The sequence below is a fragment of the Scyliorhinus canicula genome, chromosome 16 (genome assembly GCF_902713615.1).
Source record: "Scyliorhinus canicula chromosome 16, sScyCan1.1, whole genome shotgun sequence".
In the NCBI taxonomy this organism is placed as follows: Eukaryota; Metazoa; Chordata; class Chondrichthyes; order Carcharhiniformes; family Scyliorhinidae; genus Scyliorhinus; species Scyliorhinus canicula.
In genome coordinates this window covers 104,954,158-104,978,231 of record NC_052161.1, presented here as the reverse complement: position 1 = coordinate 104,978,231, position 24,074 = coordinate 104,954,158, and the positions used below count along the sequence as shown (strand labels likewise).

The following is a 24,074-nucleotide window of genomic DNA, read 5'->3' as shown; positions in this document are numbered from 1 at the left end:
GTTGACAATGCAATTTATTTCTTTTGCTTTTTTAAACTATTGTTACATGTAATAGTGTCTGAATCGGGAACATAAGTTCATTCCTCTGAATGCCCTTCGCCTCTCTTCCTGACTCCACACGCTGCCGAAATCATAGTGCCTCCAACAACTTTGAAGGGTGGCACGGTAGCAGTGGTTAGCACTGTTGCTTCACAGCACCAGGGTCCCAGGTTCGATTCGCGGCTTGGAGCACTGTCTGCGTGGTGTCTGCACATTCTCCATGTCTGCTTGGGTTTTATCTGGGTGCTCCAGTTTCCTCCTGCAAGTCCCGAAAGACGTGCTGTTAGGTAATTTGGACATTCTGAATTCTCCCTCTGTGTACCCGAACAGGCGCCGGAATGTGACGACTAGAGGCTTTTCACAGTAACTTCATTGCAGTGTTTATGTAAGCCTACTTGTGGCACTAATAAAGATTGCTATTATTATTACTATTATTTGCCCAAAAACACAAGACCTAGCCCCCTATAATTGTTCCTTCCTTCGTCAGTTGTTGAAAGTCTGAACTTCGCATCTGATCACGACTTCCCAATAGACTTTACCATCCTTATTTGGTGACTCATTTTGACCTTGGACCTTCACATTTGTTTTTCAATTGCTAAAAATGTTATTTTCAACGATCGACATCACAATTGAGAATTGTTTTCCTGCGGCTGTCTGTGGTAGAGTGCAGGCAACTGGGATTCTGTATGACGCTAGGGTCATTATATCCATATTCCTCAAAAGTATTGGTATTGTTAATAAATCCTGAGGTCTACTGGCAGTCCACCTTATCACCAACGCATCTTGGCATAATTGGTTTGTGGGCATCTGTTCACAATTGATCTTGACGATGGCTTGATGAAACTATGATTTCCCAACAGAAAGGCATCACTAACCAATTAATCCTATGGCAAGGCAGTATACTCTATTGTTGCCAAAATAAATTGCTCGCTTTTACCTTCTTCCTTGAAAATGAAGGGTTAATGATGATTTTGACCCTGGTTAGGTGGATTGGCCACACTAAATTGCCTCCTTAATTGGAAAAAGAAAAATAATTGGCTACTCTAAATTTATTTAAAAAGATGATTTTGACCAGCCTTTTAGCCTCTGAGGCATGTTGTGTTCTGTCGGGCTTACTTCTCGAGCTTTCGGATTAATGGAAAGACAGCGACAAGAGACAAGACAGGAAAGAAAAGGACCTGGGAGTTACAATAAATAATTCCCCTCAACCAACAAGTCAGTGGCTTGCTACTGTCAAGGAATCAAATAAGATGTCGCATTGTACAGAAAGGGGAATGAAGCAGAGATCAAAGCAGCTTATCGTGGTGTTGTATAAAGTATTGGCCAGACTGCACCGGGAGTATTATTTACACACTGCGGCCCTCACTGCAGGAAGGATTTAGTGAGCTTGAGATGGTCTGAAGAGCTACAAGAATGATCAGAGGATTAGGGAATGAGAATAGAATCACAGCAGCTTATTCGAGACAAAGAACTCTAAAAGAGGAAATAACTGAAATATATTCAATTAAAAATCAATAGCTTTTTTTTCATTCTGATGTTCCTTAATTTATTTCTGGCTTTACTCCATGGTGTCTGCAGCAGATGATGTTTGCTGTTCCTTCTGCATTAAGATTGCATCCTTGGGGTGATTTAGACTGGGGGAATCATTTCCCAGAAAGCCATGGAAAGCACTGCTGAGGTCTTGTGTGATGAATGTAGACATTTCAGATATATTCTATTGTATGTATTTGGTGCAATAAGAGTTAAAAATTTGGGTTAGTGTGCGTATGACTGCTGCAGTAGTATTTTAAAAAATCCTGGTTTGCAACACTACTAGACTTTTTAGAGCTAAAGGTGCAATTAAAGCATTGTAAAAGTTTGGGCCAATGAACTTTTATTTATATTAAGAAGGTTCCCGACAGAGGAGTTAATTAGAGACCTGGAGCGGGATTCTCCGACCCCCCGCCGGGTTGGTGAATCACCGGGGGGGCGGCGTGAATTCAGCTCCCGATGGCTGCTGAATTCTCCGGCACTGGAGAATTGGCGGGGGTGGGAATCATGCCGCGCCAGTCGGCGGCCGCTAGCAGCGGCCCCCCCGGCGATTCTCTGGCCCGCATTGGCCCGAAATCCTGCTCGTTCTATGCAGGTCCCGCCGGCGTAAATTAGAGTAGGTTCCTTACAGGCGGGGCCTGGCAGCGTAGGCGTGCTCTGGGGTCCTGGGGGGGGGGGGGGGGGCGCAGGGCGCTCTGGCCCTGGGGGGTGCCCCCATGGTGGCCGGGCCCGCAGTCGGGGCCCACCGATCCCCGGGCCGGCCTGTGCCGTGTGGGCACTCTTTTCCTACGTGCTGGCCGTGTAAGCCTCCATGATGGCCAACGCGGAGGTTAAACACCCCTGCGCATGTGCAGGGATGTCGTCAGCAGCCGCTGATGCTCTCGCGCATGCGCAGACCCGTGCCGGCTGGCAGAGTCCCTTCGGCCATGGCTGGCGCAGTGCCAAAGGCATTCCACGCCAGCTGGTGGGGTGCCAACCACTCCGGGGTGGGCCTAGCCCCTAAAGGTGCGGAGGATTCCGCACCTTTGGGGCGGCCCGATGCCGGAGTGGTTTATCTCCGCCAGGTACGGGAGAATCCTGCTCCTGGTGTTCAGCTTAGCAAGATGATGTGGGTAATGTGAGGAGCCAGGGGCTGAAGCAGTTCGGTGTTGAGGTTTAGTTTTAGTTTGTGGTTAGAAGGCAACCTGAGAAATATTTCTGAAGAAATACAGCCAGAAATTCTTCATTATTCAGACAGGGGGGTCAGGGCTCTTTCTTTAAAGCCATCTCAAAAGATGTCACTTTTTCAAAGTGGAATATCCAAGACATTTGTGTACAGCAAGTATCCCTCAGTGCTAACTGTATTTAAAAATGGTTTGAGACCTGAGATGGTTTTGTTGTTTGAGTGGGAATAAAGCTAGCAGTTAAGGCCTATTGCATCGTTGTATTGATTTGCATTGTTTAAGGGGTAATTGCAAGCTATTTTCTTGTGTGACGGTAAAGATGTGTTAGAATTAAAGTTTGTTTTAATGTACCATATCCCTATTTGTACGTGAAATCACTTCTGATGCGAAGTATCCTTTCCTCAACAGTCTTACACAAGTAAAATAAACTATTGGGGTTTCTGTCCAGCATCCTAACCATTGTTGGGGTCTGGTCCAGGGTCGTGATATTTGCAATGGAAATGACTAAACGAACACCCGATGAGATAATCTGTCCGTGTACGTTAATTTGCATTATTGAACACTAGCGTTGTATCCAATATTGACAGATCCCCTCAAATAGACGTTATGACGACAATAAAAGAACTGAATGCTGGACATTTCAGCTCTGTATCTTTGTGGATGTCCGTGAGTTGTCGTGCAGCTGGACATTTCTGGATGGCTAAATCCAGGTTGCTGAACAGGAGCTTTTCTACAGCAGTGCACTGGGAATGACAGTACACTGTGCTTGCTTGCCTGATTTTTATTATTTACACTGTACTTTAAAATGAACATAACAACTTCCATCAGTGACAGCAATGCATTTGGTGCCCTTAGCATTTTTAATAAGATCTGACTAATCTCTTAAAGTGCTGTGAAAATCAAAATCTCACACCGTGGGCGGGGTTTAAGGCCCTCTCCCGCCCCGAGACCAGTTTTAACAACAAGAAAATAACATTTATTAAACATCAAAAAATTGGATTCTAATACAATACTTCTTTACTCCCTCTTCAGTTTAACAATTATACACATGTTTTAGGATTAACAAGGGCGGCACGGGGGCACTGTAGTTAGCACTGCTGCTGCATAGCGCCAGGGATTTGGGTTCAATTCCGGCCTTGGGTGATTGTCTGTGTGGAGTTTGCATGTTCTCCCCATGTCTGTATGGGTTTCTTCTGCATGCTCTGGTTTCCTCCCACAGTCCAAAAATGTGCAGGTTAGGTGGATTAGCCAGGCTAGATTGCCCCTTCGTGTCCAAAGGTTAGATGGGGTAACACTCACTATGTCCACTTTCCTGCTTCATCTCCAAAACCCTTGGTCCCCACAGCTTCCTGGGACAAAGATTGTTTTTTTTAATAAAGAGAAATTGCTCTCAATGGAAGGAGAATTAATAATCAGAGGACACAGCTTTATGCTAATTGACAAAGTAAAATCCAGGGCGAAAGTTAGGAGAGATGTTTTTTAAGTAGTAGCAAGCTGTTTCCATCAGGTATGCACTGACTGAACGAGTGGTGAACAAAGATTCAATTGTAAGTGTCAAAAGAGAACTGATGTTGGGAGGAAAGGGTGGAGGGGGGAGTGGCCTCACTGAATAGCTCTTTACAGAGCTAACATCATCACAATGGGCTGAATGGCCTCATGCTGTTCTGTATCAGCTTCTAAACTAGACCATTTTCATTTTAAGTTTCAGAATTTCCTTTTCTAAAGCTTTAGAGAGAGCTACACAACAGATTATTGTGCAGGTTGTGAGTTTGTTTTTCAAACATGTGTTAAGTCGATTTAGCCTGAATGGAAAGTAACAGAATGGAAAGAGTAATAATAGTTGCAATAATACAATGCTTTTGTGCTCCACAAAAAAAATAAATTCCTTCTGGAGAGCAATGGCAGTATTCATTATGGGTAAACATAACTGCTTGTTTGCATCAGTAATAACCTACAAACTGCAATGAGAGTAAGGGGCGGGATTCTCCAGTTCGCTAACAGTGGGATTCTGTCTTCCCACCGCTTGCCAATGTAATCCAGCCCATGCTGTCAGTAAACCCGCGGCGGGGGAGCGCTTCCGGCGGGAAAGGTGAATCGCAATGACTGGAAAATTCAGGCCAAAGAGTTCAAACCTTGACATGGGAATTGAACCTCTAACCCTCAGTCTCAAAGGAGTGACTGAGCTGAACTGAGGGAAGCTGTTATTCAGTATTCCCAGAAAACCGTACACCCACATTACCCCGATTTGCTGCACACTTCAATTTTGATATGCTCCCGTAGCCTCCGAGCTCCAAGCCAGCATATCTGAGGCATATCCCAAACATGCACAAGACCCTCCCTCCCACCGCCCCCCCCCCCCCCCCCTCTCCCTGGCCCACCGCAAGAAAGGGTTTCACCATTTTTCACCACTACAAATGGAAGGGCTTGAGAATGTTTTGCTTCAAATGTGCATTGGCCGTCAACAACAATTTTTCACTGTTGCGCACTTGTTGTAGTTAGCTCTTCTCCTTTACTTATCTCACCATACAGGCTTATGGGATGACATTTGCTTCTACACCTGTGTCAAGCTTGAAAGTCACCATCCTGTTGGCAGTTTTTAAACCAACCTTCCATTCATCTTCTTTTGAATTTGCTGTTACCGCACCAATGAAAAGTTCAGATTCTGTGGGCAGGATTCCCCGACCTCCCCGCTGGGTCGGAGAATCCCTGGGGGGGGCAGCGCAAATCCTGCCCCGCTGCCACGCCGCCGGCTGCCGTATTCTCCTGTGCTGTTTTTTGGGCAGGCGCGGGATTTCCGCCACGCCGGTCGGGGGCAATTGGCAGCGGACCCCTGGCGATTCTCTGGGCCCCGATGGGCCAAGCGGCCGTCCATTTTTGTACAGTCCTACCGGCGTGGGTTACGTATCGTCCTCCTGTGGGACCTGGCAGGTACTTTGGCGTGGGAGGTCCTCAGGAGGGTGTGGAGGGATCCGACCCCTGGGGGGATCTGACCCCGAGATGGCCTGGCCCACGATCGGGCCCACTGATCTGCGGGCGTGCCTGTTCTGTGTGTGGTGATATGCATCACTGTAGATACACAAGGGATTAATGTAGGTACACGTAGACTAGCTAGACACTAGAGGGAGCACTAGAGACATGACACACAGACACTCAACCAATAGGTCAGTTAGATCAGACATGACCAATGGGCATTCATGATACACACAGAGATGACACTACCACAGGGGGGCATTACACCAACCCATATATAAAGGACACAGCACACATGATCTTCCTCTTTCCAGTGGAGACACTCAGTGAGTACAGACACAGGGTTGATCACACCCGCCACGTGGATTGTAGCAGACTGGTTTGTCAGTCTGAGTAGCTATAGAAGGATTAACAGTAGTGGTGAACCCGAGTACGAGAATTGTAAATAGTTCAATAAACGTGTTGAAGTTATCTCCACGTCTGAACCATCTTTTGTCAGAGTGCACATCAAGGAAGCCGCTTATGTTACGCCTAGAGCATAACAAGACACCATGGGGGCACTTCTTCCTTCCGCGCCGGGCCCCTGACGGGTTCCGCCATGCCCCGAGAAGAGAAACCTATGCACACGCGGCAAAATACGACGGCCAGTCTGCGCATGCGCGGAATCACCCTGCCGGTTCCCCGCTTGCGCGAGATCACGCTGACTGTTGCGTGAATGTGCAAACTCGCGCAGTCCCTTCGTCACCGGCTGGAGCGGCGCCAACCCCTCCGCCGTCCACCTAGCCCCCTAGACAGGTGAGACTTCCTCACCTTGGGAGCCCGTTGACGCCGGAGTTGTTGGCGCTAGTTTTCCCGCCGACATGGGGACTTAGTTCCCAGAAGGAAGAATCCCGGCCTGTGTCTGCGTCATCATCTGTATCATGAGCATTTTTTCTCGATGTACGCGTCTCAGCAAAGTGATTTAGTTTATCGCCGTTCTTCCACTTGCTTTACATACGCTGGACAACGATGTGGTAAACACTCTGTTCCGCATTGACTGCATTGAAACTTTCATCAGCAGTTTCATTCTTTTTACCTTCAGGCTCTCGATTTGTTTTTCCCCAGGACTGTTTCGGTTCAACAGCATCGTGTGCATGGAAAACATTTGGTTATTTTGTATGTGGGGCTGGATTCTCTGGAGCCCCAGACGCATGTTTCTCAATGGAGGGATTCTGTCTTCCAGCCGCTTGTCAACGGGATTTCACATTGAAGCCACCTCACGCTGCCAGGAAACCCGCGGGCGGGGGTGCACTGCCAGCGGGAAAAGTGGATCCCAAAGGCCGGAGAATTTAAAAAAAAATTTTAAGTACCCAATTATTTTCTTTCCATTTAAGGGGCAATTTTGTGTGGCTAATCCACCGACCCACCACATCTTTGGGTTGTGGGGATGAGACCCATGCAGAAACGGGGGGCGGGATTCTCCCGCAACTGGCCGGATGGCCCGACGCCGGTGCCAAGTGTGGCGCGAACCACTCCGGCGTTGGGCCATTCCGAAGTTGCGGAAGGGCCGCCGTAGGCTGGTGCGAGTTCCGCGCCGGCCTCCGGCAGGCTCCGCCATGGCCGGTGCAGAGAAGAAACCTCCTGCGCATGCGGCAGAACATGCTGGCGGTTTTGCACATGCGCCAACTCGCACCGGCCCACGGTGGCCCTTCCGCAACTTCGGGGTGGCCCGACGCCAGAGTGGTTCGCGCCGCTCTTGGTGCCGGCATCAGGCCATCCGGCCAGTTGCGGGAGAATCCCGCTCCCCGTTTCTGAATGGGTCTCACCCCCACAACCCAAGATGTGCAGGGTAGGTGGATTAGCCACGCTAAACTGCCCCTTAAATGGAACAAAAAGAATTGGTTACTATAAATTAAAAAAAGAATTCTCCACCCTTTGGGATTCACTTTTCCCGATAGCCATGGCGGAGCCTTACAGAGGCCGGCGTGGAGGGAAAGAGTGCCCCCACGGCACAGGCCCGTCCGCAGATCGGTGGGCCCCGATTGCGAACCAGGCCTCCGTGGGGGCACCCCCGGGGCCGGATCCTTCCACGCCCCCCCGGAGGACTCTGTTAGCCGCCCTCCAAGCCAGGTCCTGCCAGAGAATTTCTGGGGGGGGGGGGGGGGGCGCTGCCAATGGCCCCCAACTGGCGCGGTGTGATCCCCGTCCCCGCCCGAAAACCGGCGCCGGAGAATTCGGCAGCCGGCGTCGGAGTGGCGGGGCGGGAATCAACCACCCCCCCCTCCCCCCCTCACCCCTCCCCCCCCACCCCCCTCCCCCCCCACCCCCCTCCCCCCCTCCCCCCCCCCCACACCCCCCGGCGATCCTCCAACCCAGTTGGGGGGGGGGGGAATCGGAGAATCCCGTCCGGGGAGTATGTGCAAACCCCAGTGACCCGGGGCCGCGATCGAACCCAGGTGCCTTGGCCCAGTGAGGCACCACTGCGCCACTGTGCCGCCCTAAGGCCGGAGATTCTAACAGTGATGATTTTGTGAGGGCTAAGTAAACTCTTAATTTCCCCATTACTTCTTACAAGTCATTTCATTTCTTACCACTTTCAAGCGTGACTGTCTTAAAATCTTCCAGGGCTTCATTCCCTACCAGAGGATGAAAGATTCAAGTTTGTACCTGCGGGTGTTCCTCGTCACTGCCCGTTGCTCTGAGGTACAGGTCGAACCCAGAATCTCCTGCAGCTTCTTGTGAGATTGCCCTCCAGACTGAGCTCTGTCGGTGGTTTCAGAATCTCTGTTATTGCAGCTAGGGGCTTTTCACAGTGATATAATTGCAGTGTTAATGTAAGCCTACTTGTGAGAATAGTTTAAAAAATAAATAAATGAATAAAAAATAAAAATAATTCAGTTCCAACACCTTGGCCGGAGCTTTCTTGCTATCCACGCTGGCGGAACCGTCCCGTCCTGCCAACGCCCCCCCCACTGCAGCAAGGAGTACATTCAATGGGAAATCAAGTTGACAACAGCGGAACCAGAAGATCCCACCGCCAGCCAATGGTAAGCCACCTACATTGTGGATTGTATGGAAAATCTTTCCCTGTGTTTAAGTTGCAGGATAACCAATATCATTATTGCAAACTAGTTTTATTATGAACAGAATATGTACGCACATTGAAAGCCTGCAGCCAGGTTTCAACTTACATTTACATGTGCTCTCTGACCCCTCACCCGCAGATAAGGTGAGCCTATGAAGTACAGAGTGTACCGTATTATGTCTAATAATGGAGTCTACAGCCACTTTCACTGTAATCGTGATGAACTGCACCACCACTAACCGCCCCCTGCCCGCCGGATTACACCTCCTCCAGACTGCAAACGCACCCAACTGCACCACTCCGGCTGCAGCCCCCAAACTATAACTATATATATTATGGGCAGCACGGTAGCATGGTGGTTAGCATAAATGCTTCACAGCTCCAGGGTCCCAGGTTCGATTCCCGGTGGGTCACTGTCTGTGCGGAGTCTGCACGTCCTCCCCGTGTGTGCGTGGGTTTCCTCCGGGTGCTCCGGTTTCCTCCCACAGTCCAAAGATGTGCGGGTTAGGTGGATTGGCCATGCTAAATTGCCCGTAGTGTCTTAAAAAGTAAGGTGGGGGGGCGGGGGTTGTTGGGTTACGGGTATAGGGTGGATGCGTGGGTTTGAGTAGGGTGATCATGGCTCGGCACAACATCGAGGGCCGAAGGGCCTGTTCTGTGCTGTACTGTTCTATGTTCTATGTTCTATAACCCCTGCCTGGCTGCACTCTCCACTAACTACACACCTTTCAACCAACTGCACCCACCCCAACAGCACTCGCCCCAACAGCACTCACCCCAACTGCACCCTCCCGCTTGGGTGCACCAACCAGCGCGACTGCACCCCTGCCTGACTTTATCTTCCGCCACTGAAGGTCGGGCTGGATTTCCAGGTGAATATTTCCGAGGGGTGCTGCAATCCAACTCAGTTTTCATCGGAGATTCCGGCCCCTCAAGTGCAAGACAGCGTGATTAAAACACGCGTTACACTTTCAAAATGAACAATGGGCTCTTTGAAACAGCAACAACATGGGTAATGATGACAATTACTGATATCATATTAGCTTGCAGGAAATAAAGGTTATTTTATCGAATTGTTTCACGGTGGGTAAAATGCGCCATCAAGTGTAAAACGGAGCCTCACAGATCTGAGGGCCATTCATTAATCTGTACTGTGTCAGCACGACATGTTTAAATAGTTTCACATTTGGTTTGAGACTTTTTGAATTTGTACTGCTGATCAGTATTCAGTGATCCCTGCTAGAAACTCCACCCACGAGAATCGTGTGGAACCGGCATGGGCTGTGATGTTGCTAAAGTCAATTAGGCTCCTGCATCATAAAATGCAGTGACATTCTGTTATATTGAAAAGTAGGAGAATGCTTGTTTTATCCATAATTAATGATCTGCTTAGTAAATCGCACTCTCAGGGGCCGCACTTTTCACCACTCTACTCACGCAATTCTATTAGCCAAGAACAGGCATTTATTGAAAAGAAAAGGGCGTCATGGTGGCACAGTGGGCAGCACCGCTGCCTCACAGCGCTAAGGCCCAGGGTTCGACTATGACCTCGGGCGACTGTTTGTGTGGAGTTTGCACACTCTCCCCATGTCTGCGTGGGTTTCCTCCGGGTGCTCCGGTTTCTTCCCACTGCCAGAAATATTGGCCATGATACATTGCCCCTTACGGTGGGGTTACAGGAATAGGATGGGCCTAGGTAGGATTTTCTTTCGGAGAGTCGGCGTGGACTTGATGGGCGGAATGGCCTCCTTTTGCACTGTGAGAATTCTATCTGAAAAATGTTTTGTCCACTTCACTGTTTAGAGTCACAGGTGAAGAATGGCCAGTTTGGGTAAATGGCGGGTGGGCAGCCAGTACACAAGGAACTTTGCTTCAGTATTATCTAGTATCCCAGGAAAGGAGGGGAATGGGGGTGCGATGGTGTGGGGTGAAAATTGGAAGGATCAAAGGGATATCTTAAATCAGTGTTTTCTCATACAAGTTCTGTTCCATTGTTCAGAGTTTCAGCTTGACATAGAATTGTAGAACGGTTACAGCACATGAGGAGTCTTTTTTGTCCATTGTGTCCATGTCGGCTCTCTGCAAGACAAATTTATCTGGTGCCTTTCCACTGCCTTCTCCCCACAGCCCTGCAAATGTTTCCTTTTCAGAAAATTGTTACCACTGGGTGAGGACTGGTGTCAGGACTCACTCTTTCTATCCCAGTCCTCGATTGGTCACATCAGTTTTTTTTAGTAATGTTTCAGGCTGAAGGTATTAGTTCAGTGTCTGCAGTTAACCATTTACGTGCTGATTGCAAAGAACTCAGTCCGATGGGCTTTCTTGAGTTTAACCACAAGGGGTTAGTTTTTATTCAGCTAAAAATCCACCCAGGTAAAGAAATCAAAAAGATTTAAAAAGGTAAACACACCTTCGCAAACACACAAGCACACACACACACACGTTCGGACACACACATACATACAAACACACACACACAGGTACATGTACACACACATATGCAGACAAGCATGGAAAATTACAAGTTCTGCAGTAAAAGTGGTTGACTTTTGGACAAATTAAGATTCAAAGACAAAAAATTAGAGAGTTCCCTGTTTATAATTCCTTTGCTGTTGCTCGTGGCTGAGGCAGTTATTTTAACGGTGGTCCTGATTTTTGTCATAGAAATTCTGCTTTGGGATTTCAAAGTCTCTTCCAGAACATCTCTATCTTGTTGACCCGAGTATTGTATGAGCAGGGAGAATTACGTTTGATTGAAATTCTCTATCCCTGTGATGTATTCTGAAAATGTAATAGTTTGGGCTCCATACTTGAGACAGCAGGGAGAGAGATATAGATATAGATATAGAGAAATACAGCACAGAACAGGCCCTTCGACCCACGATGTTGTGCCGAACTTTTGTCCTAGGTTAATCATAGAATTTTGGACACTAAGGGCAATTTATCATGGCCAATCCACCCAACCTGCACATCTTTGGACTGACGTTACTAGTCCATCGGCAGATTTCTTCTTCAAGACTGCGAAAAGCGGACCAGTAATTTGTCGTACAAGCCACTTCAGAATAGTGATTCTGGTCACATGACCCCTCACTTCATAATGTTTTGAGAATTGCCCAGTCGGTAATTGATTAGCTCATGTCTGGACAGACCTTGACTATTGTGCATTGGCCTAGTAATTATTTAAAAAAAAATATCCTAGCCATGGCTTCTGAATCATCATTATTCCCTGTGAAGAACTACAAAGAACATGATTGTTTTGTATGGCATTGTCCCAGTAGACTTTCTGTCCCTGTCTGATTTTCACATTAAATATTTCAAGGAATGTGGGTGCTGCTTACTCGGCCAGCATTTTTATTGTCCATCACTGTTTGCCCTTGAGAAGGTGGTGGTGGTGATGAGCTACATTCTCGGCCCGATGCAGTGCAAGTGGTGTAGGTACACCCACAGTGCTGTTTGGGAGGGAGTTCCAGGATTTTGATCCAGGGACAGTGAATGAATGGTGCTATAGTTTCCAGACAGGATGGTGTGTGGCATGGGGGGACCTTGCATTTGGTTGTGTTTCCATACGTCTGCTGCCCTTTTCCTTCTAGGTGGTAGGTATGGAAGACCCTGTTGAAGGAGGTTTGGTGAGTTTCTTTAGTGTATCTTTTAAGTAGTACACATTGTTGCCACTATACATTTGATGGAGTTCGTGGGTGTGGATGGGGTGCCAATCAAGCAGCCTTCTTTGTCCTGGATGGTGTCAAGCTTCTTGAGTGTTGTTAAGAGCTGTACTAAGTGGAGAGTATTCCATCACTCTCCTGACTTGTGCCTTGTAAGTAGTGGACAGGCTTTGGGGAGTCAGGAGATGGGTTATTTGGAATAATGCAAATAATGAGAGCCATTTTATCTTTAAAGTAATTCTTGATATCAACAGGTGTGATGTCCTATAACAGGTTTGTCTTTTAAATGTCCTAATTATAATCTACAAATGAAACCGACTAACTTGTAATTCCAGATATGTCAGGAGACCTGTGGCAGCCATCTTAAGCCATTAACTTTGCTTGTTTTAAAAAATCCTTTTCTAGAAGTACAGTATATATTTGAGCAGCCGATTAAATTAAAGATTGATATTCCAGAATGCACACACACATCTTCAGGGCATAATGATCCAATTCCTTTTCAAATACCATTATTGAGTCTGCCTTCAACAAACTCTCAGGCAGTGTATTTCAGAATCTAACCATTGACTGTGCAAAAAAGGTTTCCCTTGTGTCACGGTTGCTTCTTTTGCTAACCATCTGTGCCTTCTAATTCTGATTCCTTCCACTAATGGGAACAGTTTTGCTCTATGCCTACATGGTCCAGACCCATCATGATTTTGAATATCTCAATCAAATCTTCTCTCAACCTTCTCCTCTTCAAGGTGAATAACTTCTCCACTCGATCTTCGTCACTGAAGTTCCTCACCATTGGAATCATTCTGGTGAATCTTTCCTACATTCGTTCTAATGCATTCACTTCCTTCATGAGTGCATGCCCCAGAACTGGATTTAATACTCCAGTTGTTTCCTGCAGGTTTATCATAACTTCCTCGCTTTTGTACTCTATGGACCCTATTTAAAAAACACCGGATCCTGTCTGCTTCATTAACCTGTTTCTCAACCCTGTCGTGCCACCATCAATGATTTATGTACATAAAACCTCAAGTCCCTCTGTTCCTGCAACCACTTTAGAATTGTGCCTGAGTTGTATGAGAAATACATGAAATTTTTAGCAATTGAGTCAAATTCTCATTAATGCTGGCCGCTAAACATTGGGATAAATATAAACAATAGTCCAAAGAAATGGAGAATAATGAATTTCAAATGATACTAGTCGGGTGGTGAGTATTTTTTTCCTCTGGCACTGGAATTAACCTTTCTTCTGTTGAGCCACTGAAAGCATGAAACTGTTCTTCCTGTGCGTGAGCACACTTTGAATTTGATTTGTGCGGCCAAGTGATTAGAAACAATTTGACTGTCTCTCCATGGGTGGCGCTGGAGCCCTTTTGTAAACTTGAGTGCATTGCCTGATGCTGGAAAAGACACACGGGGGGGAAGGGGGGGGGGCTGAAAAGAGAGACACCTGCCTCATCTGCACTGAATGCGCTTGTGTGTCTGAGCTGGGGCTACAGCCAGCCAGTTCACTGGCTGCGTGCTCACTTGATTTCTTTCTGCTGCATTAACTCGATGGATAACATATTCATATATGCACAGGCAGGAGCCTACAACAAAGTTGTAAAGCAGGACCTTTAAGCCCGATGCAAATTACTGTCAGTTCTGCATCCATCTGGAGCTTCCGTGGTATGTTGCAAACAAGCAATGTGCCAGCCAAGTTAGTGTTAAATTTCAGCACGGGTGCCACCCTTTTTTTTCTTGCTGCTTGAGTTCTCTATCACTCAAAGTGGCAGACTTGTGTGCTGCTGGGTAGTACCCCTCACCCGCAAAGTGAGGGGTTTTCCTCATGCCAAGCATTGTGCGGTCAGTCACAAGGGCAAGTCTCCTACTCCTATGTCGTAATCTCTGAAGAAATGTTTCCTCTTCCATCCTGAGTGACACATTCCTATTATTTATGAATCCCAATTCTAGTCCAAGGCTGAAATATCTCTGAATCTGGAGTACTTCTAGTGCCACCCTCATACTCCTGGAAAGGGAGCAAACTGCTTTGTGACTATAAACAGCACGCAAAGACAAACATGGACCAGTCAAACAGCACCTGTGAGGTGTCTCTCAGGTCATTGGAGACATGTGGGTGGTTGGGGACAGGGCAGGGTGGTACCCTGGCACTCCTTCTGCTGCCCAGGCACCTTGGCACGCCCAGCCTGGCAGTGCCTGGGTGTCAGGATGGCAGTTCCAGGGTGCTCAGGTGCCAGGTTGGCACTGCCAGGGGTCAGGTCCAGAACGGCCTGGTGACTTGAAGGGGGAGTGAGGGTGGGTCAATAATACATGGTAGGAGGCCTGGAAAGCTGGGCGGGGGGGGGGGGGGGGGGGGGGGGGGGTGGATGGATGAATTGGGGCAGGTGCTCAAAATGACGACCCGATCTGCGGACCGCCTTCCCTGCTGGCAAGATTGCCAGGAGACAATCACTTCTAAGTGTGACCTTGGTGGAGAGAAACTTCCTGAGTCCCAAAGAAACAGCAAAGTGCAGTTGAATAGTGAGGTGTTTCTCTGCAACCACAGGGAAACACCCCACTAAATTCGCCCGACAGTTTAAAATCTGCTGAATTGCGCCTGGAATTTCTAAGTGAATTGACAATGAGCAAGAACAGAAATACTAGTTTGGGCAAATTTGGGATCTGCATGTATTTAAATATAAAGAAGGCAAAAGTTGGAAGAGCAAAAAAGAAAGGTAGCCAGAGACTTTTGCTCCTCGCAGGAGAAACAATATATGCACATTTTAGCATGGTTCAAAGGATATTTATGTGACAGTTTGCATTATTCAGCCCGTGCAGATATAATGCATCTTTTCTTTGTTTTACTATTCCGTTGATGTTGCTAATGGTGAATCTGAATATATACCATGTTTTATATATATATATATATATAGATATTATTTGTGGGATTCTCTGGCCTCTCAGGTTTTGCAGCAGCGGGAGGCGGTGCTCCACAAGCTATAAGCCTCTGGTGATTGTCTGCTCCTGCCGCTGTCAATAGGATTTCCTATTGAACCCACCCCATGCCGCTGGGAAACCCATGGGATGCCAGCGGGATCGGAGAACCCCACCACCAGTGAACGGGCAGAGAATTACAGTCCATACATATATTTATTTCTTAATATATTTATATAGAATAGAAGGTTTTGTGGTGCAGTGGGTAGCCTCTGAGCCAGAAGCTGTGGGTTCAAGACCCCCCCCCCCCAGGACTTGGTGACCAAGCTTCATAACGCAGCCAAACAGGATGAGTATCAACCTGGAAAATCCTTCCAACGCAAACACCAATGGCAGGCGTGAAGAGCGGTTGATCCTGACTACAGGTCAGGCACAGTGGAGTGGTCCTCCCTCAAGCTATAAGTCTCTGCTGACAGACTAGTGACCCGTGCCAGGAAATATCTTGCTGTGAGAACAGATAAAAGTCTGCCATGTGCACCACTAGCTGCGGGAAGAGAAACAAAAACAATATATATAAAGCGTGTAGGTGGGCAGCATGGTGGCCTAGTGGTTAGCACAGCTGCCTCGTGGCGCTGAGGTCCCAGGTTCGATCCCGGCTCTGGGTCACTGTCCGTGTGGAGTTTACACGTTCTCCCCGTGTCTGCGTGGGTTTCACCCCCACAACCCAAAAATGTGCAGAGTAGGTGGATTGGCCACTCTAAATTGCCCCTTAATTGGAAAAAATAATTGGATAATCTAAATTTATAAAAAAAAATAAAGCGTGTAGTTATTATATAAACGTACTATCTTACATATTATTGTCTTGACATTGTTCACAGTGAATTTGAATATATACTATGTTATAATGTGAGCTCAATAATCTTTGATGACTGCCATCTTTACTGTCTAAGTAGAGTGGGGGTTTTCAATTACCTCTCTAAATGGCTCACTTTCTGTCCATTATTTTCTACTCGCCAAGAGACCTAACTGCCTCATACTTCCCCTTTCATAGTTACCTGCCACCCTTCCATTCCCCACATCACATCATTCACAGTGTTTCTCTCTCTCTACCACACAGCCCTGAGGTTGATGCTGAACTTTAAGGATGGAGTAGTGGTGAATTAATAAAGCCAAAGAATTATGTTATAGGCACTCAAGGCTATGCCACTTTATTTTTGAAAATATTATTTTTTTGACTGGAAATTTTGATCTGCAACAGAGAAAACTGCTGAAGAAAATGCAAGGTCATATTCCGAGATGAAGGTGGGAAACAAACAAATCATCCTGAAGCAAGTGTGAAGAGAGAGACATTTCCTGTAACATCTCCAACAACACAGACATCCATGGAAACTCTTAACTGTTTATGGAAGAGCGGCACAGTGGCACAGTGGTTAGCACTGCTGCCTCACAACGCCAGTGCCCTGGGTTCAATTCCGGCCTTGGGTGACTGTGTGGAGTTTTCACTCTCCCCAGGTCTGCGTGGGTTTACTCCGGCTGCTCCGGTTTCCTCCTACAGTCACAAAGATGTGCAGGTTGGCTGGATTGGCCCCCATGCTAAATTGCCCCTTTGTGTCCAAAGATGTGTATGTTAGGTTAAGGGATTATCGGGATAGGGCAGGGTAGTGAAATTGGGTGGAGTGCTCGTTCAGAAAGTCGGTGCAGACTTGATAGGCCGACGACCTCCTGCTGCACTGTAGGGATTCTGTAGATTCTATGAAGAGCAACACCCCAGCAAGTCCACTATAATTTGGTCGGTACTTCCATTTCCTAGGCTCACACATGGGAGGAACCCCAGGGTATGGGCTGAGGGGCCACCTGGAAGTCCCCATGCAAGGGCTGCACAGGAATTGCCCAGCAAGATTAAACTTCAGATGAGCAGTTACCCTCCTCATGGAACCAATCGATATTTGGATTTAAAATGGAGACTTCAGAGTGTTCTAACTTCCTTAGCAGAATAGTTACCCTGGAAAACATAGAAGAATTAAATCCACTTCTAACTCCAGAGCAACTGTACCGCTGACCCCACTGGACCCAATGACCACACCAGTGACAACGGAAGCCAACGATCAAGGACAACATTGTAAAACAAGGAAGCAACTGTGATAGCACCAATGGCTGGCAAAACTTGCCATGTGTATGACCATTGGATTTTCTAAAGTCTCCCTTGGAGTCTAGATTCAAAATACTTTTGCTCCTGTTTGGCTTCTGGTTCAATGTGAAACATCACCCTGAATACAATCAAGTATCGTGACTTATCCCTATTTCCACTGAATTGGCCGATCTCCCTCCAGGGATGCAGGTGGTGCACAATGGGGCCATGTAGGCACCTTGATCCTGAGGTTGGGATTCTCAGGCCTCTGGAATTCTCTTTTTCGGCAGCAGCATAGCCCCGCCCATGGGTTTCCCGGCAGCGTGAGGTGGCTTGAATGGGAAATCCCATTGAGAAGCGGAGGGAAGAGAGAACCTCACCACCAGTGAATGCGAGAAACACCCGGCTGGGGGACCAGAGAATCCAGCCCCTCAGCTTCTGTTGCGAGGGAGGAGATGCAATGCATAATGTTCCCAAGCAGGAATGTACACAGATCAATCAAATGGTTCAATTTGCTGAATGCAAATAGATTACAGGAAAGAAACATTGATAATGAGGTCCTCATTGGTCACTGCCTTCTATAGATTCAGTATCAAAGAATTCTCTAAATGCATTGCATGCTGATGGCTGAAGTCAATCGGGAGAATTGCGGGATTAAATTTGGAATAATAGATATATTGAGCGGAAATGCAAGTATATAATCCAATCAATGGATTCAAATTACATCATTGATCATAAAAAACAAACTCAAGCAATGTTTGAGACTGAATTATGGCTTTAACACAATGCCAGCTGTTTGTTACTTTGCACTTCACAGAAGTTTAAAATGCATTGTTTCACATTGAACACAGTCCTGAGGCTAGGATGGCTAGACAAGACAACAAAGGGTTTGCAAATGAATTCTCTCTCCACAGATGCTGCCAGGATTGATGAGTATTTCCACATTTTCTGCTTGAGTGTAGTAATGCGATTGACAATGTGATATCATCAGGGTTTTATTCTGAACAGGCGTTACAAAAACAAACTTTCTTTTCATCATGACTCAATGGGTAGACACCATGACCAGTGTCAAACTGAGCCACATAAATGACAAACATCCCAGTTTTATTCCCCAGTCTGTGCTCAGAGAGCTGGCTTCAGTCAAGGTCAGTAATAGCAGTGCCACTATTGACTTCACTGTCCGTGGGCTAAGGAATAAAGAAAAATCAGTCACTTTTACAGCTATCTAGTGGCTTCTTTGAGCAAGGCAGCCAATTTGATGTTTTGTGCTACAGGCCCGTAATGACTGGAAATTGGATTGAGACCGCCAAAATTCAATTTAGAGGAACTCAATCCTCTGGGGAGATTTAAACCCAGGTTGGTGTTTAATCCAGCACACTGCAAATCTTCACTTTCATTCCTGTCCTTTTCTTCGTCAACCCCCTTCAAAGTTTGTTTCTGTTATAACCCTCACGGGACCAACGGAATTGGAGCAATCAACCTCCCTGTGAGTCTTGCCGAATGCGAGCTCCCCGGTAAAGGGGCGGGGAGCCCTAAATCATCCATAGTTAAGTTCTGCATAAAGGTCTGTAACGACAATTCATCCCAAGGGATCTGGTGTATATTGTAAATACTCGTGTGTGTTAATAAACCAAGCTTTCTTAAGTCCACTCAGTCCGGACTCGCTTTGTGGTCTGCAAAACTGGTGACGAGGGTACAACTGACTTGCTGTCAGTGCTGCTATGCCAGCAGGTGACCACCTCCCTTGCTCTGCTAAAAATGTCTCAAAATTATCTATTCTCAATTTTTACTTACCCCTGTCAGTTGGAGGCCATTTTGCAACTGGGAGCTTGGAGAGCCTGCAGTTCTCAGTTGCTTTCCCCATGGCAACGCCTCAGGCAGTCAGAGCTGACTCGCCAACCAAAGAGCACATTTTTCTCCCGTAGTAAAAATTGTCCTGATTGTTTGAAATTTAGCACTCGTGCTGAATGCGAGACGAAAAGTTTCATTGCCGTGGCTCTCTTTACAGCAATATCCAAGTTCTGATAAACCAGGCAACTGTTTTGACACAGATAGGTTGGGTGAGTGGGCACCTATTTGGGCAGATGGAGGGTAATGTGGGAAACTGTGAGGTTATCCACTTCTGCAGGAAGAATAGACAAACAGAATATTGTTCAAATGGAGAGGGCCTACAGAATGCTGCGATATAGAAGGAGTGTTCTCGTACATGAATCTCAAGAAGTTAGCATGCAGGTGCAGCTCGTGATTAGGAAGGCAAATGAAAGGTTAGCCTTTACTGCAAGGAGGATGGAGTATAAAAGGGGAATATTATAAAACTGTACCTTGAGGGCTGCAAACAGTTTTGGTCTCCGTATTTAAGGAGGGATATACATGTGACGGAGACAGTTCACAGAAGGTTGGTTCCTGGGCTGCAGGGCCTTCTTCTTAGGAACGGTTGAGCAGATGGGGCCTATTCTCATTGGACTTTTGAAAACTGAAGAGATGACTCTTTTATCGAAATGTAAGATTCTGAGGGGGCTTGACAGGATAAATGCTGAGGGGATGTCTCCCCGTCTTTGCAGGAGTCTGGAACTCGGCAACATCGTTTCAGAATAAGGGATCTCCAATTTTAAATGGAGATGAGGAGGAGTTTCCTCCCTCAAAGGGTCATTGATCTTTGAAACTCTCTACTACAGTGCAATGGTGGCTCAGTTATTGAATCGACTCAAGGTTGAGTTAAACAGACTTTAGGTCTGGAAGGGAGTCAAGGGTAATGGAAGATAAATAGGAAAGTGAGATTGAGGCCATGATCAGTGCAGTCGTAATATTCCTGAAGGGCAGATCAGGCCTGCTCCTATTTCTTGTGTTATGTTCTTATGGTAATGAAAATTATTTGAGAAGAGCAGGAAGGTCAAGTCAGTGCATCAAATGAAGGGCTCTAGTGTGCAACACCGCTTTCTTTCCTATCACTTTGATTTGGCTTTGCAGGTTTAACAGTCATTAGGCATTCAATGCAATTTACAAAACAGTTACTATAATTCAGTCCTTGTTGTATCTAGGCAACTTAATCCAGTGTTATTCAACCCACCTGAATATTAGCATTGGCCTACTTGACTTCACGGTCTAATGTAACACCCTGAGACAGTCAATTAGATTTCTTTGGGAGTTATAAATCATATTGTTGATTTCCTGCAGTCGTTATGTTAGCATCAGCAATATAAACTGTCAGTACAATAAATCTGTTATCTTCCATTTGTTGAATGTGCACTTTTACTTCGGTGTACAGGATCAGCGCAGGTCTTCTCATCAAGTGGAATTGGGAAGCAAGAGGACTGTTAGCGGCTTTTCAGGTAATTGCACCAACTGATCTGGAACTGTGCCTACCAACCAAAAAAACCTAAAGGTTGGGGTCCTTGCTTTGTACTGGTTAGATCATCGGAACTAAAGCAGCAGTATGGCTGCTATAATTGGGCTCCAGAGGGAAATCACAACAGTACTTCGACTTCTGAGTGGTATCCAATAACTCTTGTTATAATGTGCTTCTTTTGGGTTAACTAAATCAACAAATCGAGGGATGAATTAAAAGACAGCCTCACAAAGGGATTCTGCATCAAAGTAAACAGAATCTCAAAGGGAACATCAAAACAAACTGTTTTGACTGAGGTTCTGCTCAGGGAGTATGAACAGCTAGGAGCTAAATTAAAAAGCAGGATCAAAATGGTCATAACCTCTGGATTATTACCTGAGCCAAGAGCTAATTGCCACAGGGTCAATAAGATTAAGGAGGTAAATGCGTGGCTCAAAGGTTGGTGTGGGAGAATGGGTTTGAATTCATGGGACATTGGCACCAGTACTGGGGAAGAAAGGACCTATTCTGATCGGACGGTCTTCATCTGAATCACGCTGGGACCAGATTCATAGCAAATCGCGTAACTAGGGCTGTAGATAGGGCTTTAAACTGAATAGGGGGAGGGGGAATTGGAAGGTTCAGTTGCAGGGGAAATTAGAAAACCCAAATTAAAGAAGCAGTTAAGAGTACAGGTTAGTGATGTGGCGGATGGTTACTAGAAAATAAAGGTGAGGGACAGAATGGGTGAAGTCTTTATACACCAAGGAATTATAGAAGAATTGGGAAATTTAACAGTGGAACAAATTTAAAAGCTTTGTATCTAAATGCACAAAGCATTCGTATCAAACCTAATGAGTTAACGGAGCAAATAAAAACAAGGGGGTATGATTTGGTGGCAAATACTGAAACATGGTTACAGGGAGACCATGGGCTGGGTTCTCCACCAGCGGGATATTTTGCCGGCAGCTCAGGGGTTTCCTGACGGCGTGGGGCTGCCCCGCAATGGGAAACCCACTTGACCCGCCGGCGTCACGGAGCATCCCGCCGGCAGGGTGAAATGGAAATGTGACGCGGCGGGGCAGAGAATCCAGCTCCATGTCTGAGAATTGAATATCCAAGGGTACACAGTATTGCGGAAAGATAGACTGAAAGAAAACAAAGGTGTCATAGCCTTGCTGGCGAGGAAAGGGGTCGGTGCTGTAATGAGAAATAACATAAGCACTGGAGTTCAAGATATATAATCAGTCTAGGTTGAAATAAGAAATAGCAAAGGGAAAAAGTCCTTGGTAGGAGTAATCTATAGGTCCCCAAACAGCAGTTCTGCAGTGGGGCACAGTATAAACCAGGAAATACTGGGGGCTTGTAAGAAAGAAAGAATCATGGGTGATTTTAATATGCACGGAGACTGGAAGAATCAAATTGGAAAGGATAGCCTGGAGGGAGAGTTCATTGAATGTATTAGAGATTGTTTCTAGAAACAGTATGTTGGGGAACCAACCAGGGAGCAGGGTAGTCTTAATTTAGTATTGTGCATTAGGAGGTATTAATTAATTACCTCATAGTTATGGATCCGCCAGGGAGGAGTGACCATAATATGGTAGAATTCAAAATTCAGTTTGAGGGCAGGTGGAATCCCACACTTGCATTCTGGAATTAAACAAAGGAAATTACATAGGCATGAGGACAGATTTGGTCCAAGTAGAGTGGGCAGGAAGGCTGAAAGGTATGACAGCTGATGAACAGTGGCAGTTGTTCAATTCCTCACAACTAAAATATATCGAAGTGAGGAAGAAAGATGGTAAGACGGGGAAGAAAATATCCATGGCTAAAGAAGGAGATCAAGGACAATATAAAGACAAAAACTAAGTTATACCATATTGCAAAGACAAGTGACAAGATTGGGAAACTTTCAAACATGAACAAACGGGTACTAAAAAAGTAATAAAAAGAACTAAGGTAAATTATGAAAGAAAAGTAGCGCAAAATATCAAAAGGGATAGCAAAAGCTTCTATGACCTCATAAAAGGGAAGAGAGTCACTCTGGTGAATGTCGGTCCCTTGGAAGATGAAACTGGTGAGTTAATGGTGGGGAACAATGAAATGACAAAGATGCTAAATCAATACTTTGCCTTGGTTTTCATGGTGGAGGAAACTAGTACCACTCCAAGAGGAATGGGTAATTCAGAGGTAATTGAAAGAGAGGAACTTAGAACATTCAACATCAATAAGGAAACGGTACATAACAAACTATTGTAATTAAGGGCAGACAAGTCCCCCAGGCCTGATGGCTTACATCCTAGATTGTTAAAGGAAGTGGCAGTGGTTATAATATTCCAAAATTCCCTGGACACAGGAAAGGTTCCAGTGGATTGGAAAAATGCGAACGCAACACCCGTATTGAAAAAAGGAGGGAGGCAGAATGTGGGAAATTACAGACCAGTTAGTTCAACATCTGTTGTTGGGAATTGTTAGAATCAATTATCAAGGAAGTAGTATCCGGACATTCGGAAAGTCAAAACAATATCCATTCAGAGTCAGCATGGTTTTATGAAGGGAAAATCATGTTTGTCTAATTTGCTGGAGTTCTTCAAAAATGTAACAAGGAAAGTGGATAACGGGGATCCTGTAGATGTAGTGTATCTAGACTTCCGGAAGGCATTTGATAAGGTGCTACATCGTAGGTTATTTCACAAGGTTAGATCACACGGGATTAGGGGTCATTTATTAGCTTGGATAGAAGACTGGCTGATGGACAGAAGACAGAGAGTTGGGATAAATGGGCCTTTTTCTGGATGGCAACTAGTGGGGCACCACAGGGTTCGGTCCTTGGGCCCCAGCTATCTACAATTTAAAAAAAATAATTTTAAAACATATTTTAATTTAGAGTACCCAATTGTGTTTTCTCCAATTAACGGGCGATTTAGTGTGGCCAATCCACATAACCTGTACATCTTTGTGTTGTGGGGGTGAAACCCACGCAGATATGGGGAGAATGTGCAAACCTCACACGGTGCTATCTACAATTTAAATAAATGATTTGGATACAAGGATAGAAGGATCGATTGCCAAATTTGCAGGTGACACAAAAATAGGTGGCACAGTATGTTGCAATGAGGAAATAAGAACCTTACAAATGGATTTAGATCGGTTCAGAGAGTGGACCAAATGTGGCAGATAGAGTTTAATGTGGATAAGGGTGAGGTCAGCATTTTGGTCAGAAAAATAGGAAGCAAATTTTTATCTAAATGGAGAAATATTTTGGGGTGCTCCACTGTAGAGTGAT

The 24,074-nt window shown here is 46.0% G+C and overlaps 1 long non-coding RNA gene across 1 annotated transcript in view; it reads left to right on the top strand.

Moving 5' to 3' along the window:
* LOC119950646 overlaps positions 1–24,074 on the top strand; it is a 106,951-nt gene that overhangs the window by 63,560 nt on the left and 19,317 nt on the right. Inside the window, exon 2 of the long non-coding RNA XR_005457381.1 lies at positions 20,729–20,792. This is a non-coding gene — a long non-coding RNA (uncharacterized LOC119950646). The remainder of the gene's footprint in view (positions 1–20,728; positions 20,793–24,074) is intronic.